This window comes from Armigeres subalbatus, chromosome 2 (assembly GCF_024139115.2).
Source record: "Armigeres subalbatus isolate Guangzhou_Male chromosome 2, GZ_Asu_2, whole genome shotgun sequence".
In the NCBI taxonomy this organism is placed as follows: Eukaryota; Metazoa; Arthropoda; class Insecta; order Diptera; family Culicidae; genus Armigeres; species Armigeres subalbatus.
This window is the reverse complement of record NC_085140.1, coordinates 42,930,350-42,950,217: the sequence shown is the minus strand read 5'-3', so window position 1 is coordinate 42,950,217 and position 19,868 is coordinate 42,930,350. Positions and strand designations below refer to the sequence as shown.

At 41.5% G+C, this 19,868-nt stretch overlaps 1 protein-coding gene across 7 annotated transcripts in view; it reads left to right on the top strand.

Moving 5' to 3' along the window:
- The window catches only part of LOC134218493 (kazrin), a 410,880-nt gene that overhangs the window by 209,298 nt on the left and 181,714 nt on the right, over positions 1-19,868 (top strand). The window lies entirely within an intron of this gene.

The following is a 19,868-nucleotide window of genomic DNA, read 5'->3' as shown; positions in this document are numbered from 1 at the left end:
TATGCCCAGGGTGTCGAGAATATTTACAACCTGAAAACATCCTAGACCGGACCGAGAATCGAACTCGCCATCTCCGGATTGCCAATCCTACGCCTTTGCTCGCAATGGTACTGGAGACCCTGAACCCTAGAAAATTAGTAAGCTCTGGCCTATCATGAAGTATAGTATTTATGACGAATTATAACTTATCTAGCCTAGACTGAGCAACTGTTTTGCTTTCTCGTATACCAAGAAGTAGCAAAAAGCCAATATCATCTTCTTCTTATTGGCATTAGGGCCGTACACTTATTACATAAGCACTTAAAGGGGAGGGGGATCTGTCATTTTCTTACGCTCCGTATAAACGAAAAATCATTTAAGTGGGAAAAATCTTATATGAAGGGAGGAGGGGTTCGAAAAACCCAGAAAAATGTTTATGTAATTAGTGTACGACCCCTTACTGCCACTGGGATTACCAAATTACAATTTTGCATTCGTTTGCATGAAGCTAACACGATGATACTTTTATGCCCGATACCCAAAAATTTCCTAGACCGTACCGGAAATCAAACCCATGGCAGCCACCTTCAGCATGGTCTTGCTTGCTCTGTGCACGGCTAAGGAAGCCCTGAAAACCAATACAAACCCCATTCGATTTTGGCAAAACATTTTTTTATATTGCATATAAACATCGTAACCCTCTTAAAACAAATTGGTTAGACCCAAAAACCGACGAAAGAAAAGGTGAAAAAATCGCTTAAGTTTTTTTTTGAAGATAATCGCCTAAATGTCGAAATTTTCGTAAAAGAAATTGATTAGACCCCGAAATCGACAAAAAACAATTTAAGAAAAAAAAGCGTGACGTTAAGATTTCTAAATTAGCGTTAAGAAGGGTCACAATGTGTGTAGCGTCACAAAAAGTGAAGAAATGTTAAAGTATAATGAGAAAACAAAAATCACACGTTCGGAAAATTTATGTTGCCAAAATCGAATGGGGTCTGTTTATTCAATCCAAATACAGACTATGGATTCAAAAGCTATGGCCGAAATACTATTATTATAATATACGAGAAAGGCACCATTATCCCTAGGTGGATTTATCAGGGTTTTAAATTTAATTTCACCCATTTGTTTTTGGAATAAAAACGCAGTCGGTACTTAAATGGTCGGGATTGGTGGTCATATGGCTACCACTTAGCCATTTTCTTACGTTCCATATAAATAAAAAAAAATATTTGTATGGTAAAATCTTACATGGGGGGAGGGGGTTGAAAAACCCAGAAAAATGCTTACGTAATTTGTGTAAGGCCCCAATGCGTAAATGGAACCTTACCTTAAAAATGCCTTTAAAAATATCACTAGAAGTAATGAATCCTACACAGCAAATAATTTTGAAAATTCAACGACGTGTAAAACTGCAGGTTATCCCATCAAACGAATTAACATTGGATATTCAATTAAATTTGATTAAATTTTACAAGCAAACACCGTTTAAATTTATTTCGATTTAAAAGAATAGTGAGATCGATTGAATGTTACGTTTATTTGCATGCTCACAATATGTGCATGAAAATACATTCAAAATCACAACGTATTTTTATCTGTGTATGTTGTGATTATCAAACACAATTCCACCCTGTAGGTATTCGAGGCCACTGTACATATATGGAATTTCCGTAGGCTTCGAAGAGATTTGATAAAAAAATATGGGGTTGCGGGTGGTATTCCCGGATCCGGCTGAAAAACTAAAAATAGCAACATTTTTTTGTCAAAACTCCTCTGTACTCTGTACTCCTTCGTTGTGCCCACTCGAGAATTTATGTTACAGCTACTTGCATTGGAACTGAAATATGTAGCGCAATACCATGTTGGGAATACCGGCCGATACCCTACATTGCCATTTTTGGTTTTTTTATTGGGTGACTTGATGTGATTTATCAAGCGAGTTTTTATTATAAATTCAATATCATAAGTTACAGAAGGATTGTTCTTCAAATGCAGTGAAGTTTGTTGCATAATTTAACATGGACAATGATTTTTTTTGGAAGTATTCCAAAATTAAAATAATTTACCCAAAATGTAACACCGAACCAATTTACCCCATATTTATTAGCTAAATTCGAGAAAACTTGCGTGGCCTGTTGTTGTGCGTGACCTGTCGCAGTAGGGTCACTGTTCCGATAGTTGTTGGTGTACCTATAGTTGCGGTAGTGTGATATACGCACAATCTACGAATTTAACGCAGCAACCCGCACTTCTCATAGATTTCAAGACACGTCATAACATTGTGCAACGAAAAATAGTGTGAGAATTAGGTAAAAATCGGCAAAGTATCTGCAAATTTATTTATTATTTCAAGCCCTTTGCTCCTATAGTTGCGGTAGTGTTCTTAAAGTTGCGAGTCCCGTTTGAAAACAATGGGATTCGCAACTATAGGAACACAAGTTAAAAAAAAGCGCAACTATTGGAACACAGTACCAGTAATTAGAGGTTCAATTTTAGAGTGTGGTGGCGAGTTTTGAGGCGGTGCAAGGAGTTTCCATGCAAAGATGATGAGGAAATCTTTCATATACATGCTACAGGTAAGCGAAATTCCGTATCAATTGAGACCAAGCGTATAAATAGTGTGAGAGTGTGCTTAGTTCCTCCACTATTGGGTCTTTTACCGTATGTCAGTCGCAAGAATCGTAAAATAAATTAATTTTCTAAGTGGTTGGTGATACTAGTGCAATTTACGTGAATTTTACTATTCATTGTGATTTCCAAATTCCAAATGTGGAAAAATGATTAATTTTCTCGGCAGGCCTTTGCGCTTTAGTACACTCCTCTAAGGTTTGATGTCCAATAATTGTCCAGTCAACATAGCGTGCATGCTCTCTGCAGTACCCTGCATCGAAGGGGATCATGAATACATTTGTTTAAACTCGGTTTTTATTACACGATGCTCCACGATGCTTTTCGTTCAAGTGAGTTGAATGGAGGTGTTTAGACGTTCAATTCGAGTTCAATTCAAGTGTCTTGTCCAACCCACTTGCCTTGCATTATACGGCAGTTATAGAATTTGTAAATTTTCAGTATAGGCTAGATGTACCAGTTGTGGCTATAGCACCAGTTGTCACACTAGTGCTTTATATGCCAAATTGACAATCAAATCACCGTAAACCAAGTTCATATCGATAAAGCATATTCATATGATACGATAACACCTTTGATCTCCTCCAAAACAAGCAAAGCATAATTGTAAAAAATGATTTTGCTTAATTTTTGACGTCCTTTGCACCAGTTGTCGCACTTGTGGTCTCTATTTGGCCAGTCCCATAAGAAAACAATGGGATAAGAAAACAATAGGATTTGGGAAAATTAAGATTAGTGCCACAACTGGTGCATGCGTTCCTATTATGGATTAATCAATTTTGAGGATAATAACAAATTTTATTGTGGTTGTCACAACTGTTCTAAGAAGCAGGAAGTAAAACCTTTTCCCTGATAAATAAAGTTCACCCACATGCCTTTTACTTATTTTTAAAAAAATACTTGTTCTTATGTATGGCGACAATTGGTACACCCACCCTAATTAGATTTTTCGTATGACCGAAAAAGTGCCGTGTGAGAAAATAATTCATTTGGGTAATCATAATGCTTTACATGCAAATGGATTAAGCTGAAAAACAAAAGACTTAAGAACATTCAATATTATTTCCGAAAAAAATTCGCTACGGACTGCTCGGTTAATTCTATTAGCTCAGCAGTAAAATTCACACAGAAATGCCACCGGCGCGTATACACGGCCGTGCGCGCGGCTGCGTATTTATCAGCGCTCACTGCAGTGCGTTTTAGGGCTCTTTTTCCACACTGCACTGTTCTGCTGTTGATTGTGCGCTCGGTTCATTTTGTTCGATCTTCTTTTATCACACACTTCTCCCAAGCTGTGGTGAATTCAAACGTAAGAGGCGCGCTCCCGTTCAAATGCAACGGTGCATGTGAGTGTATTAAAATTTCTTTTCACCACACTGAGGAGATGGACATCTCTGCTACCGTGTTTTAAGATTTCCGTTGAAATCTAAAGAGTTTCTCGTTGAAATAGAGTTAGAGAAGAAGGGTTGTTGACAGAAAGACATTTGGCCGAAAGCCAAATGTTGTTTGGCCTAATGTGTCATTTGACCGAACAAACCTGTTACGGATAACTTCATTAAATACAGTCTTTCAGTTGCATTACTGAGCAGCTTCTAAGCTGTAAATATATTTTAATTAGATTCTTATTTATAAATTTTAAATGATTCTTACATTTCTGTATTCATCTTGCTGAATTCATATAATTCACCAACAACTCGATCGTTCACAAGCTTTCCTGTATAAAGTATAATAAATTTCCTACAATTAGATCTTACTACAATCTCATTATGAGCATCCCTATAACCATCGTAATTCATGTGTTACCATCATGCATTTCCAAGCAAATATGATACTATCACTAGTTGCTGTATACAATGAAACATACGTGGAATGCTGTAGCTTTTACTAAAGGCTCTCGAGATCAACTTTTAGATCATAAACACTAAACGATAGCGGTGTGATTACTGCTCACAATAGGGATAGACTTTTGACTCTATAAACATATCCCAATGACGGAATTAAACTACCTCATTGCATAAGTGTTGGATAGAATTGTATACAGATAAAGTACGTTCACAGGGTGTCGCTTATCGATGGTTTATCAGTCGAACGTTGTTCTGTGTGCGTAGCTATATTCGAGTGCTTCACCAATCTCATGGTCGAAGAGATCTCTCGCACAGTGGTTGCGGTAACAAAACCATTTAGCCAAAACTCATGTAGCCTAAACTTATTTCGCCGAAAATGTCTTTTGATTGAAAGGTACATACTGTCGAAAATGTCGTTCAACCATACAGTTCCTTTGGCTGTAAGAATCAATTGACCGGATAGCTCAATTGGCCGAAATGGTCGTTTGATAGAAAGATTCATTTGACCGAAAAGAACATCTTGCCTAAAGTGTCGGACCGTTTTGCAGAAAGGTCAATTCGGCTAAATGATCTATTCTGCAAAACGACATTTTCGGCTAAACGATTATTTCGACCAAATAACAGTTTCAGTCTACAGGGTTGCTAGGTCAAACAATTTTGTTGGTCAAATTACATTTTCGGTCAAACCATTTTCAACTCAACAGCCGTTTCGGACAAACGTTTACATAATTCCGCCAAAATGGAATTCGGCTTACAGTGTTATTCGGCCAAGCGACATTCGAACAAATCTGTGACCAAATGACTTTCGACCAAACGACAGAAAGGGCCATTTGGCGGAAAGATTTTGACGTAGGACTTACGGCTCTCTTCACTATACCGGGTGTCATTTCAATATTTCTAAATCGACCGCGTTACGCTGTGTTGAAAGATTTTGAATGATAATAGCGTTTGTCCCAGTGAACGGATCTCTTCGGAAAACCCCTTAATCGACAGATCTTAAGTATGCCTTTCATATTCATACTTGATATGACCCGAAAAACTTGTTTCAATAGGCCTAAAACTGTTTTCGAAGCAAAACATTGACTGCACTGAAACCTATAAATATGGGTGCCGCTTGTTCCTCGCGTCATTTGTTCGCTTGATTCTGATGGGTGCAGACACCAGCGAATGAGCTGCCGCTGGGTCTGCTGAGAAGGCATAAAATAGCGCAAAACGATTTTTTTTCTTTCATTCTAACCGAGACAAGCAAAGCCACAGCAGCATCGATTCGACAGCACTCGCAACTTTTCGCAAAACAGCATCGTCCGCATCATCCGCTTTTCGGCCCGGCAGCGCCGAGGCCACCATCAACCAAAGCATGCCAGTACAGCCGCTGAAAATGTTCCAGAAGCAGCCCATTGTACAGACCCGACACCGCAGCAATGCCGAGGAGATACCGGCAGCAGCAGCAGCAGAGTCGAGCCGGAACTAGCCGGCATCAATGAAGAGCTGAGGCCGACCGACATCAGTGTTGAGCCGAGACCGGCCGGCATTGGTATCGAGCCGAAACAAGTTGAAGAAAATCAAGAGAAAGAAACTGCAATGTTCTTGAAGAAATCGCGTGTGTGTGTGTGTTTTGGCTTCGAGTAAAGAAACCCCCTCGGTCAACCAGTTCCCCGAAAGGAGTTAATTTTCGGCGCTTATCAGGGCCAAGAGAGTTAATAATAATTTTCGCAATTGCGTGGCATTCGTCACTGGTTCGTCGCATGCTGCATTAAGGCGATTCGCATCCCGCTGGTTATATTGAAGAAACAGCACACGTCAAGCGGATACGCTGCATGAAGACAGCTTTGGTTTTGCGAAAATGTATTTCTTTGAAGCAAACGGTTCTTCTGAGAGCCACTGATATATATATATATATATATATATATATATATATATATATATATATACTATCAAAGTTTTAAATACCCTCCGCGTTAGAAAATGTACTTGGGTGTCAAATCCAATATTCTAGAGATAAAATGTTATACAGCAGATTTTCAAGATTTTTTATAACCATGACATAACAAGAACTGTGACCGCGAAGTGGACGAAAAACTAGACTTGACCATGCCTTTAAAGTTACTTAATATGTCCAAATTTCTCACATAATCTAATTTAGATAAATAAATCGGTGATAACAGCCCAAACATTATTTTAACAGTTTTCGCGAGCAATTTAAAAAAGATATCTCAAAATGAAAAGCTATCAATTGATTTATATAGAAAAACATTGTTTGATACTGTTCGCGCACAAAGCGAACGTGACTGAATGTTCTCCCAAGCTACCAATCCTAAATTTTCCGCACTTCCCACCTGAACAGCAACTCTAAGCTCGATTGCCTGGCTTGTGGCCTGTTAGGCCGTTAGGAAATAGACGCCAGCAGCGAGCAACAAAAGAAAGAAGAAGAAGCCCATCACGAACGCGTCGATGATGATGACGCTTTGGCTGACAAAGGAACGGGATACAAGACGCTCACTGATTGGCCGACCAATCGAAAAGTGCATTCGCTTACAGAGCATTAAGTCCTTCTTATTAGTTGGACCAAGCTGAAACAAACAGCCTTTTTCAAGGCTATAAGAGTTAAATAATTTCCTTATTCAGTCGATATCGCATGGACTCGGAGGCCCTTCAGTCGAAGCTGCGAATGAGCTGCTGCTGGGTCTGACGAGAAGGCATAAAATAGCGCAACGTGATTTTTTTTCCTTTCATTCTGACCGGGACAAGCCAAGTAACAGTAATATCGATTCGACAGCATTCACACCTTTTAGCAAGGCAGCATCGTCCATACTATCCACTTTTTCGGCCCGGCAGAGTCGAGGCCAACATCAGCCGAAGCATAGCCATCAGTACAGCAGTAGAAGAAGTTCCAGAAGCAGTCCACCCCACAGACCCGACACCGCAGCAATGCCGAGCAGATACCGGCAACAGCAGCAGAGTCGAGCCGAGGCCGGCCGGCATCAGTATCGATCCGAGACAGGCTGAAGAAAAGCAAGAGAAAGAATTGCGATGCTTTTGAAGAAACCGTGTGTGTGTTTTGGTTTCGAACAAGAAACTCTTTCGGTCAACCAGTTGTCCATGAAAAAGTTAATTTCCGGCCCTTATCAGGGCCAAGAAAGATAATGATAATGCACGCAATTGGTCACCAGTTCATCGGTCGGCAGTTCGTATCCCGCTGGTTCCATCTGGAGAAACAACACACGTCGGCACATACCTACACTGCATGAAGACAGCTTTGGTTTCGCGCTCCACCCGGAGCACCCAACATTAGTTTTACAATCCACTGCAACATGACGCAACAGATGGACATACAAAATGTTTATTTTCAAAGCATACGGTTCTTCTGAGAGCCATTGATAGACTTACTAAAGAGTTCTTAAAAATTCTAAAATAGTCTAGAGATAAAATGTTATACGCGAATAGCAGATTTTCAAGATTTTTTCATAACCGTTACATAACAAGAACTGTGACATATAATGAAATAAACAACAACAAAATTCCGCTATTAGATGAAAAATCGATTAAGAGCTTTACTTTTTGAGATATTTTTTCCTATATTGCTCATGAAAATTGTTATAATAATGTTTGGGCTGTTATCGCCGATTTTTTATTCAACTTAGGTGACGTGAGAGATTTGGATATTATTATACATCTTCAAAGGCATGGTCAAGTCAAGTCCTACGTCCACTTCGCGGTTATGTCACAGACATTACCCACTGTTCGTTTTTTGTCCAAATAAATCATTAAACCCTTCTTGCCGAAAATGTTATTTAACGAAATGGATATACAACCGAAAATAGCGTTTGCCGAAAAGGTCCTTTGGCCGAAAAGGTCATTCGGCCATTTAGTAAATGGTATGATTCAAAATCGTATGATTCATTCGGCCAAATGGCTCTTTCGGTCAAACGACCATTACGACCAAACGACAATTTCGGCCAACAACCTGTTAGAGACAACATACAGCATACAACATTCAACATACAACATACAATGCAGTCACGTTTTCTGGAACGTTCTGGAAAACGTGACTGGTGTTCCCGAATCCATGAATTAAATCACGGTGTATTTTTACTGGTTCACGAATTCGGGAACGTTTTTTTTGCGTGTGACAGTGATAGCTGGGAAGCATACACAAATATATACGAGAGTTGAATCAACTAGACTGTGTCTAGTCTGTTGGTATAATTCAAGAAACAAACCAGTGAACTATTGCGTATGGACCGTATTCAACCCTATTTGTGGTTGTATCAACAATAAATATTTTTATTGTTGCAGAATCCGTATCGTTGATTCTAGCACATTTTTCTCCTTGTAGCAATTGAAAAACAACATGCAAATTCCATTAAATTTCCTATGGAGTTTCCGAACAGTTTTCCGCGAAGACTCAACAATTTTCCGTGAAAACTCCGGAACACCTCGTAAAAATTCCAGAGATTTTCCCATGGAAATTATTAAACAGCAATTCCAAAAAACTTGCCGTCGATATTCTGAACATTCTCCTGTAGAAATTTGGATTAATTTCTTGTAGAAATTCAAAATAAGAAATTCTAAAGATTTTTTAACTAATAATTTTCCTTGCGAGTTCTGAAGAGCTTCCCTTGAAAATTCTAAAGAATTCTCGAAACTTCAAAGTAGTTTCCTTAAAAAATTCGAAAATAAATATTTTGGAAAAAAATTTTGGTGGGGAAGTGCCTCAGACTTTTCCCGTAAAATTGTAAAGATTCGTCCATTAAGACAATAATGTCAAAAAAATATATTAAAAAAAATGCAAAAAAGACTTGAATAAATATGGTTGTAATAAAAATTGCCAGGCCGATTCACGCCGCCGGCCCAAACTCTGAAAACGCCGCCGCTGACGATTTTTGGACCGGCGCACACCTCTAGTATGAAGGAGCTTGAAAATTTAAGGCTTAACAACTGATAAAGCTATGGCAATGACGAGAAAGAACACGGGCGTTGGGACACTTGAAAATAAATTCAATTTTTAATTTGTCAATTTGTGATATTTCTCTACCGATTTAATTTTCTACCTAAAAAGAACTATGTTCAAAAAACGAGCAATATTCGGGATGTAGCGACGCTCATTTTTTAAAGAAAATCAACCTTTGCGGGAAACCTAACTACCGCATAATTCCAAATTATGTCGACGGAAATGGAAGCAAAAGAACACTAAGATTTGCTGTGTTATTGCGAAGTTCGTTGGCTAGCCCCTTGCTTGAGAGATTTTATTCGCTTCGAAAGGAAATCACACTATTTTTACAAGATAACGCAAAACCAATACCCGAGCTGCATGATCCTAAACGGGTCAGTCATCAAACATCTCAATGACTTAAGCATAAAGCGAAATTCAATCACCGATTGTGAAATCAATATGCGTCGAGTAGGTATTTGAAAGAAGCCAACAATTGCATGTCCTGTTACGTAAAAAAAATGTAAATAAGCACACAAAAATTGCTCAAACGCAATTAAATCGTGTTCAGTTTTTCTTCAAAACTATTTTAGCCATTCTGTGAAACTAAATGCCATTGTGAAAAAAATGTACATTTTTCACTTTGGTAATTTTGAAAATGTTTGAAAAATATTTGCTGATTATTTTCTGGTCCGCCAGCAAGTGGTCATTCTGCAAATTGGCTCGTGGCTTGAAAAGGTTGGGCAGACCTGGTGTAGAAGACGCATTCTCACTGTTCTTCGAATCTAAATTAAAGAAATTGAATGATAGTGTGAATTAGCCGTGCGGTAAGACGCGCGGCTACAAAGCAAGACCATGCTGAGGGTGACTGGGTTCGATTCCCGGTTCCGGTCTAGACAATTTTCGGATTGGAAATTGTCTCGACTTCCCTGGGGATAAAAGTATCATTGTGTTAGCCTCATGATATACGAATGCCGAATGTCATTTGGCCGAAAGGATCATTTGACCGAAATGGTTATTTGGCCGAAAGGGTCGTTTGGCCGAAAGGGTAGTTTGGCTGAAAGGGTCATTTGAAAAGTGAGAAATTAGGTATGAGTAGAGAGACGTCTCACTTCTCACTCTTCATTTTTCTCTTCTCACTGTAAAATGTAGTGAGACGTGAGGCGTCTCACTACCCACTTCGCACTACTCTCTTTTCACAGTGAAAAGTGAGAAATGAGGAGTGAAAAATGAGACGTCTCACTACTCACTTTTAACAGTGAGAAGTGAGAAATGAGGAGTGAGACGTCTCACTTTTCACTGCTCATTTCTCACTTCTCAAGTGAGTAGTGGTAAGTGAGTAGTGAGACGTCTCATTACTCATTTCGCACTTCTCACCTTTTAACAGTGAGAAGAGAAAAATGAAGAGTGAAAAGTGAGACGTGTCTCTTCTCATTCCTAATTTCTCACTTTTCAAATGACCGATTTGGCCAAAAGTCCTATTCGGCCAAATGACTCTTTCGGCTAAATGACAATTTTGGGCAAATGACATTTTCGGCCAAATGTACCTTTCGGCCAAATTACCCTTTCGGCCAAACGACCCTATCGGCCAAATTAACCTTTCGGCCAAACGACCCTTTAGCCCAAATGACCCTTTCGGCCAAATAACCCGTTCGACCAGATGGGTTTCGGCCTAGTGGCATTCGGCCAAATGACTTTCAGCCGAATGGGTTTCGGCCATTCGACCCTTCCCCGAATTTGAATCGTGGCTAATGTGGTGTGAGCCAAGATTTAAATTTTGTTCTCTGCGTTGGCGGAACGATCGCCAGAAGAATGGTGAAATTGTGGATCGAAATGATAACAACTCTGTGCAGTGGAAAGCCCGCATTCAAAAATTTTCTTTCTCTGCGTTGATGGGACGCTCGCAAGAAGAATGGTGTTGTTGTGGATTGGAATGATTCTGCGTAATGGAACGCCTGCATCCAAGAGTTTCCATCTCTTAGTTGATGGGAGGCACTCAAGAAGGATGGTCTTGTTGTGGAACGGATTGTTCGTAATTATGCGTGGAGGGACGCCCGCTTTCAATTGCTCTGCGTTGGTGGGACGCCCAGAATGGTTTTTTTTTTTCATTTTTATTTTTAACTAATTTTATTTGCTAATTATCTAATACATGCATTCATTTCTTAGACTAGGTGTTCCGTGTTTTCTCTCTCGGCTTATGAGGGAAAATTAAAAGCTGAGTTTTGGAAGCATTCGGGGAAATTTTCCATTTTTGCGAGTAAGTGGAGAAAATATCCAAACTTCGCCCAAGCTTCGCCCTTTGGCTGAGAGACCTGTGTCATCTGCAAACAAAGATTTTTGACACCCTGGTGGTAAATCAGGTAAGTCAGAAGTAAAAATGTTATACAATATGGGCCCCAGTATGCTGCCTTGGGGGACACCAGCCCTTACAGGTAATCTATCAGATTTAGAATTGTGATAGTTTATCTGCAGTGAGCGATCTGATAAATAATTTTGGATCAGTTTAATGATGTACAGAGGAAAATTAAAATTCATCAATTTTACAATCAAACCTTCATGCCAAACACTGTCAAATGCTTTCTCTATATCAAGAAGAGCAACTCCAGTCGAATATCCCTCAGATTTGTTCAGCCGAATTAAGTTCGTAACTCTTAATAACTGATGAGTGGTTGAATGCCCATGGCGAAAACCAAATTGCTCATCAGCAAATATAGAATTGTCATTAATATGAACCATCATTCTATTTAAAATAATCTTTTCAAACAGTTTGCTTATTGAAGAAAGCAAACTGATTGGGCGATAACTAGAAGCCTCAGCTGGATTTTTGTCCGGCTTCAAAATTGGAACAACTTTGGCGTTTTTCCATTTATCTGGGAAGTATGCCAATTGAAAACATTTGTTAAATAAATTAACCAAAAAGGATAAAGAGCTCTCAGGAAGTTTGTTGATTATTATGTAGAAAATACCATCATCACCCGGGGCTTTCATATTTTAAATTTTCTAGTAATAGTTCTCACTTCATCCAAATTAGTTCCCAACGAAGGGTCAAAAACATTCTCTTGATTGAGAATGTCTTCGAAGCTCCGTGTAACCTGATCCTCAATTGGACTAGTGAGACCTAGACTAAAATTATGGGCACTCTCGAACTGCTGAGCAAGTTTTTGAGCCTTTTCGCCATTTGTTAATAAAATTTTATTTCCCTTTTTAAGCGCTGGAATTGGCTTTTGACGCCCGCAATGGTGTTTTTTGGCTCGGAATGATGACGATTCTTCGTTGTGAGTCGTCCGTATTCAAGAGTTTCTTTCTCTGAGTTGGGAGGAGCTCTCAATAAGATTGATATTACTGTGGAACGTAAAGATCACAGTTCTGCGTTGGTGGGACGTCCGCATTCAAGAGTTTCTAACTCTACGTTGGTGAGACGCCTGCATTTAACAGTTTTTTCTTTGCGTGGGTGGGACACCAACAAGAAAAAAGAAATGGTCATGTGGGGATCGGAATGATCACAATTCTGTGTGGAGAGACGCCAGCTTTTAATAGTTTCTTTCTCTGCGTTAGTGGAACAGCCGCAAGAAAAATTACGTTATTATGGATCAAATTGATAACATTTCTACCTGAAAAGGCGCCCGCATTCAGAAATGTCTTCCTCTATGTTGGTGTGATGACTGCAAGAATAATGGTGTTATTGTGTATCGAAATAATCACAATTTTGCGTAGTGCAACGCCCGCAACCAACAGGGTTTTCTGCGTTGGTGGGACAACAACAAAAAAATGTGTTGTTGTGGGTTGAAATGATCATAATTCTGCGTAAGGAGCTCACGCATTAAAGAGTTTCTTTCTCTGCGTTGGTCGAACAGCAGCAAGTAAATTGTGTTATTGTGAATCAAATTAATCGCAATTCTGCGTGTATCGACGCCCACTTCCAAAGATTTCTTTTCATGCCTTGATGAAACACCCACAAGAGATGTTTTCTTTAAGTTTGGTATAAATACAATTCTGCGTGGAAGAATCATCAAATTGATTGCAATTCTGCGTGGAGGGACGTTTGCTTTCAAAAAAAATTCTGCCTTGGCGATACGTTCGTTTGGAACATAGTGTTATTGTGGATCGGATGAATCAGAATTCGGCATAATGAGAGGCCCGCATTGAAGAGATTCTATTTCCTGGTTTAGTGGGACGCTCGCAAAAAAACTGATGTAATTGTGGATCGGAATAATCACAATTCTGTGTGGAGAGACGCCCGCTTTTAAGTGTTTGTTCCTCTGCATTGTGCGGACAAAAAAAAATGCAAAAAGAATGGTGTTATTGTAGAATGGAATAATCACAGTTCTGAGAAGAGGGACGCCCGCATTAAAAAGTTTCTTTCTTTGCGTGGGTGGGACACCAGCAAGAAAATGTTGTTATTGGGGATCGAAATGATTACAATTCTCCGCTTTCAAAAGTTATCCCCTGCGTTGTTGTGACGCCTGCAAGAAGAATCTTGTTACTGTGGATTGACTGGATTACAATTCTGTGCGGTGGGACGCTAGCATTCAAAAGTGCTATGTTATCGTGGATCGAAATCTTCATAATTCTGTGTTTTTTAACAACAGTAAAAACACCATGAAATCAAATTACGTTAGAGAAGAGTAGAGTCAGTTATAGTACTCGTGATTTATTATGCATGTGAAATAGGGTTATTGAAAATTTTACTTCCACTGCGAATCGAGACGTCATTTTACATGTTATTTGTGTGTGTTATTTTTTTCGTACACAAGTACAAAGTGTTAACAATTGCACATCATGGTGGTTAGAAAATTTAAGGCCTGCGTTGATGCATTCACTAATTCTTCTGATATTTCTTCAGAAAATTCAAGTAGAATTTCTTCGGAGAAAATCGTATGAACAATACTTAGAGCACGGCACGGCAAATGCTGGGTAAAGCGTACCATTGGTACTTCGCGTACCTGAAGGAATAAAATAGACCCCATCTCGCGGTCCTTAGCCTCTTACCCAGCAACTCCTATCCCTACCTCCCCGCGGTGCTGGCCGGGATACGAGCAACCTTAGGGAAGATCGGGTAACCAACCCCGGTGGGAACTATGGTCGTATGCTGACAGGGAAGGGGGTTTGCTCCTTCCGGAGGTGCAAATCTTATTGAGCGTCTGTTCTCCATGTCAGGATCGGCTCACAACAGCGTCTGTTCTCCATGTTAGGGCGGCTGATCATCGTCCGAGTGCCAGCGAGGGACTCTAAGTGAAACTGTGCACCATGGTCCACCGGAAATAAGGAGGAATGGTCCTCCGGAAATTTAGGGGTTTGGTGTCAGGCCCTGCAAGCCAGCCTTTAAAAATCTTAAGCAACGAACAATCAACAAGAGAGTACGGACCGGAACCATCGGCGAAGACCACTGCGACGAAAAGGGACTAGCGATTGGAAACTCGGTTCGTGGAACTGCAAATCTCTCAACTTCATCGGGAGCACACGCATACTCGCCGATGTGCTCAAGGACCGTGGATTCGGCATCGTAGCGCTGCAGGAGGTTTGTTGGAAGGGATCAATGGTGCGAACGTTTAGAGGTAATCATACCATCTATCAGAGCTGCGGCAACACACACGAGCTGGGAACAGCTTTCATAGTGATGGGCGATATGCAAAGGCGCGTGATCGGGTGGTGGCCGATCAATGAAAGAATGTGCAAGTTGAGGATCAAAGGCCGGTTCTTCAACTTCAGCATAATCAACGTCCATAGCCCACACTCCGGAAGCACTGATGATGATAAGGACGCATTCTACGCGCAGCTGGAACGTGAGTACGACAGCTGCCCAAGCCACGACGTCAAAATCATCATAGGAGACTTGAACGCTCAGGTTGGCCAAGAGGAGGAGTTTAGACCGACTATTGGAAAGTTCAGCGCTCACCGGCTGACGAACGAAAACGGCCTACGACTAATTGATTTCGCCGCCTCCAAGAATATGGCCATTCGCAGCACCTACTTCCAACACAGCCTCCCGTATCGGTACACCTGGAGATCACCACTGCAGACAGAATCACAAATCGACCACGTTCTGATTGATGGACGGCACTTCTCCGACATTATCGACGTCAGGACATATCGTGGCGCTAACATCGACTCTGACCACTATCTGGTAATGGTTAAACTGCGCCCAAAACTATCCGTCATCAACAATGTTCGGTACCGACGACCGCCGCGGTACGACCTAGAGCGACTGAAGCAACCTGATGTCGCCACTGCATACGCGCAGCATCTCGAGGCAGCGTTGCCGGAAGAGGGTGAGCTCGATGGGGCCCTCTTGAGGACTGCTGGAATACAGTCAAAGCAGCCATTAACGACGCAGCGGAGAACAACGTCGGGTATATGGGTCAAAGTCGACGGAACGATTGGTTCGACGAAGAGTGCAGACAGATTCTGGAGGAGAAGGACGCAGCGCGGGCGGTCGCGCTGCAGCAAGGTACCCGGCAGAACGTGGAACGTTATAGACGGAAGCGGAGACAGCAGACCCGCCTTTTTCAGGAGAAGAAACGCCGCCTGGAAGAAGCGGAGTGCGAGGAGATGGAACAGCTGTGCCGTTCTCAAGATACACGCAAGTTCTATCAGAAGCTCAACGCATCCCGCAAAGGCTTCGTGCCGCGAGCCGAAATGTGCCGGGATAAGGATGGGAGCATATTGACGGACGAACGTGTGGTGATCGAAAGGTGGAAGCAGCACTACGAGGAACATCTGAATGGCGCGAAGAGTACAGGCAGTGAAAGTCAAGGCAGCGGAGGAGATGACTTCGTCAGTTCAGCGGACGATGGAAGCCAACCAGTCCCCACCTTGAGGGAAGTTAAGGATGCCATTCAACAGCTAAAGACCAATAAAGCAGCTGGTAAGGATGGTATCGGAGCTGAGCTCATCAAGATGGGCCCGGAAAAGCTGGCCACTTGCCTGCACAAACTGATAGTCAGAATCTGGGAAACCGAACAGCTACCGGAGGAGTGGAAGGAAGGGTTATATGCCCCATCTACAAGAAAGGCGACAAACTGGAGTGTGAGAACTTTCGAGCGATCACCATCCTTAATGCCGCCTACAAAGTGATATCCCAGATCATCTTCCGTCGTCTGTCACCATTAGTGAACGAGTTCGTGGGAAGTTATCAAGCCGGCTTCGTTGACGGCCGCTCGACAACGGACCAGATCTTTACTGTACGGCAAATCCTTCAAAAATGCCGTGAATACCAGGTCCCAACGCACCATCTGTTCGTTGATTTCAAGGCGGCATACGACAGTATAGACCGCGTAGAGCTATGGAAAATTATGGACGAGAACAGCTTCCTGCGAAGCTTACCAGACTGATCAAAGCAACGATGGATGGTGTGCAAAACTGTGTGAAGATTTCGGGCGAACACTCCAGTTCGTTCGAATCGCGCCGGGGACTAAGACAAGGTGATGGACTTTCGTGCCTGTTGTTCAACATTGCGCTAGAAGGTGTCATGCGGAGAGCCGGGTGTAATAGCCGGGGTACGATTTTCAATAGATCCAGTCAATTTATTTGCTTCGCGGATGACATGGACATTGTCGGCCGAACATTTGCAAAGGTGGCAGAACTGTACACCCGCCTGAAACGTGAAGCAACAAAAGTTGGACTGGTGGTGAATGCGTCAAAGACAAAGTACATGCTTGTGGGCGGAACCGAGCGCGACAGGGCCCGCCTGGGAAGCAGTGTTACGATAGACGGGGATACCTTCGAGGTGGTCGAGGAATTCGTCTACCTCGGATCCTTGCTTGCTAACGGCTGACAACAACGTTAGCCGTGAAATACGAAGGCGCATCATCAGTGGAAGTCGGGCCTACTACGGGCTCCAGAAGAAACTGCGGTCGAAAAAATTTCGCCACCGCACCAAATGTGTCATGTACAAGACGCTTATAAGACCGGTTGTCCTCTACGAACATGAAACATGGACAATGCTCGAGGAGGACTTGCAAGCACTCGGAGTATTCGAGAGACGGGTGCTTAGGACCATCTTTGGCGGTGTGCAAGAAGACGGTGTGTGGCGGCGAAGAATGAATCATGAGCTCGCCCAACTCTACGGCGAACCCAGTATCCAGAAGGTAGCTAAAGCCGGAAGGGTACGATGGGCAGGACATGTTGCAAGAATGCCGGACAGCAACCCTGCAAAGATGGTGTTCGCTTCCGATCCGGCAGGTACGAGACGGCGTGGAGCGCAGCGAGCGAGATGGGCAGACCAGGTGCAGAACGACTTGGCGAGCGTGGGGCGTATCCGAGGATGGAGAGATGCAGCCTCGAACCGTGTATTGTGGCGTCAAATTGTTGATTCAGTGTTATCTGTTTAGATGTTAACTAAATAAATGAATGAATCCTTAGAGCACATAATAGGGAGCAAACAATTTCAGCACACTTAATTTCTTTACCAGGATCTTAGCAATTTCTTTAACTTTTACCGAGATTCGCACAGCCGAGCCCCAGCAAACATGTTTTTCTGAGATTTCTGTCAAAGTTGCTAAGAATCAGCAAATAATTTATCGAAAATAAGCTAACAAACGTCATTTTGACGGGATATCAGTTTTTTTATTTTGCTGGCGCGCGGCTATGCGGATTTTTGCCGAGCTGCAAAAATAATATCCCATATGCTTATTTCTAAACTCGTTGTTTTTACTTCCAAAACTCTCGAAATAGGTTGAAAAACCACCATATATGAATATTAACCCTTAAAGGCGCAAGGCGATTTTTCTAGAAATCGTCGAAAGTATTTTTAGCGTAAACTACCATTAAAATTATTACCATTAAACGTATTTTCGGTTTGTTGTTTTAAAACAACATTGCGCATTTAAGGGTTAAATCAAGGAAAAGTGTGCCTGGCTTGCAGTTAGCGGCAATTTGGAAAACATTACCAAGTTATCGATAAAAAAAATCAGTTCTGCTGAATTTTGATAAATTACTGACGAATCTACAATAAAACAATTAGCAATTAGGAACAAATCAGTAAACATTCATATTGCATAATGTTTCTGCCTCAATTTTTATTTTCTCAAATAAATAAAAATTAAACTTTTAAATGCCCAGTTAAATCATGACTAATCGATTCAATAACGACCGCTGCACTTGAGGGCAATGCATAATTACGTTCTCCAAATCTCATATTAACTACTTCGTAATTACAAAGCATATCAATCTCCTGTCATAGTTTGTGTTAGCTGTGCAACATTGTGATGTTGCTAGCAATGTTCACTTCTCAATACAATGTCTTCGCCAAACCTCATCCATCAGCTGAACTGATGATGCTCCAGGCGCGTTGCTAGTCGATGCCGACCTACGACAAGCTACGATGAATCTCAGTTCGCGGCAAACTGTTTGTGTTACCTCAATTGATGAAATTTACATATAAATTAAATCGTTTCGATGCCAGTCAGTATGCCAATGCCGCACGGACTTACTGAAAGGACTTGGTCTACCGTTACCTTGCCAAAGGGATGGCATCAGCATTCCAACAAAGGGACGCATATAATTTTCAACCGCGATACGCCACTTCATAACCCAACGAGGAGGCAAGTACATGAGCTGATTGCATGAAACGAATCAGCCGCGAGAATTTTGCCCTTGAGGCGGGTTAGTTTGCGATGGTAAGGAAAACTAAACATACAAGAGGAGGAACTTGAAAATTAAAGTGAGTTGCATAGCTTAGTAAAATGTTTTGTCATGGAATGACGTCTCTAAATTACAATTTCGTACTGTTTCGCTTTTGTTTTATTATATTATGGATATTAATTAGATACCTACGCATAATAAGACATCAACAGTTCAAACATTTTTGAGCTTGATTCAACTAGATACACCAACTTGAAATTAGTTTTTTTAGTCATATCAATAATGTTCTGAAAAAACGTCACTGTATGATTTATATATGTGGAAACAATGCAAATCAGTTTTATTCAACATAAGCATTTGGCAACCATCAGCATTTGATCTTGAAGCCTGGAGAACCCCAATGCATTCCATCAAGCCTTAATCCGACCAGGTTACTCACTAATGATAGATGCTGCTATTTATGCCACGACGCTTTGACTTCCCCTTCGATAAGCGGAGCCAACTTGCGCAATGGCTGCTTAACCTGGCGGTTTATCAATGAAGGATATGAACAAAAGCCGTCATTAATTGCAAGCCAAATGGGGCTAAATTAGCATTAATTAGCTGCCACCCAACTAGTTTTGCTAAATTATGGGCAAATTCCGGCCATGAAGCAACCACCGCAGCAGAATTACGTATCTTCCACGTGATCGCCAACAAAGGAAGGTAGGAAAAATGAGCACCCATTTCGATGTAATCGACCGTCATTATTGGGCTCCGAAAACGATGGCTATCTGGGACCGTTCGTGTAGGGTCGGAAACTTATGGCCGTGAGCTGTGAGCACCATTCGAGTACCTATATAAAGCGCTTAATTTTGTTTGTTTGGGAAAGGGAACGGAAGCTCCTAGCTGGCCAGCCA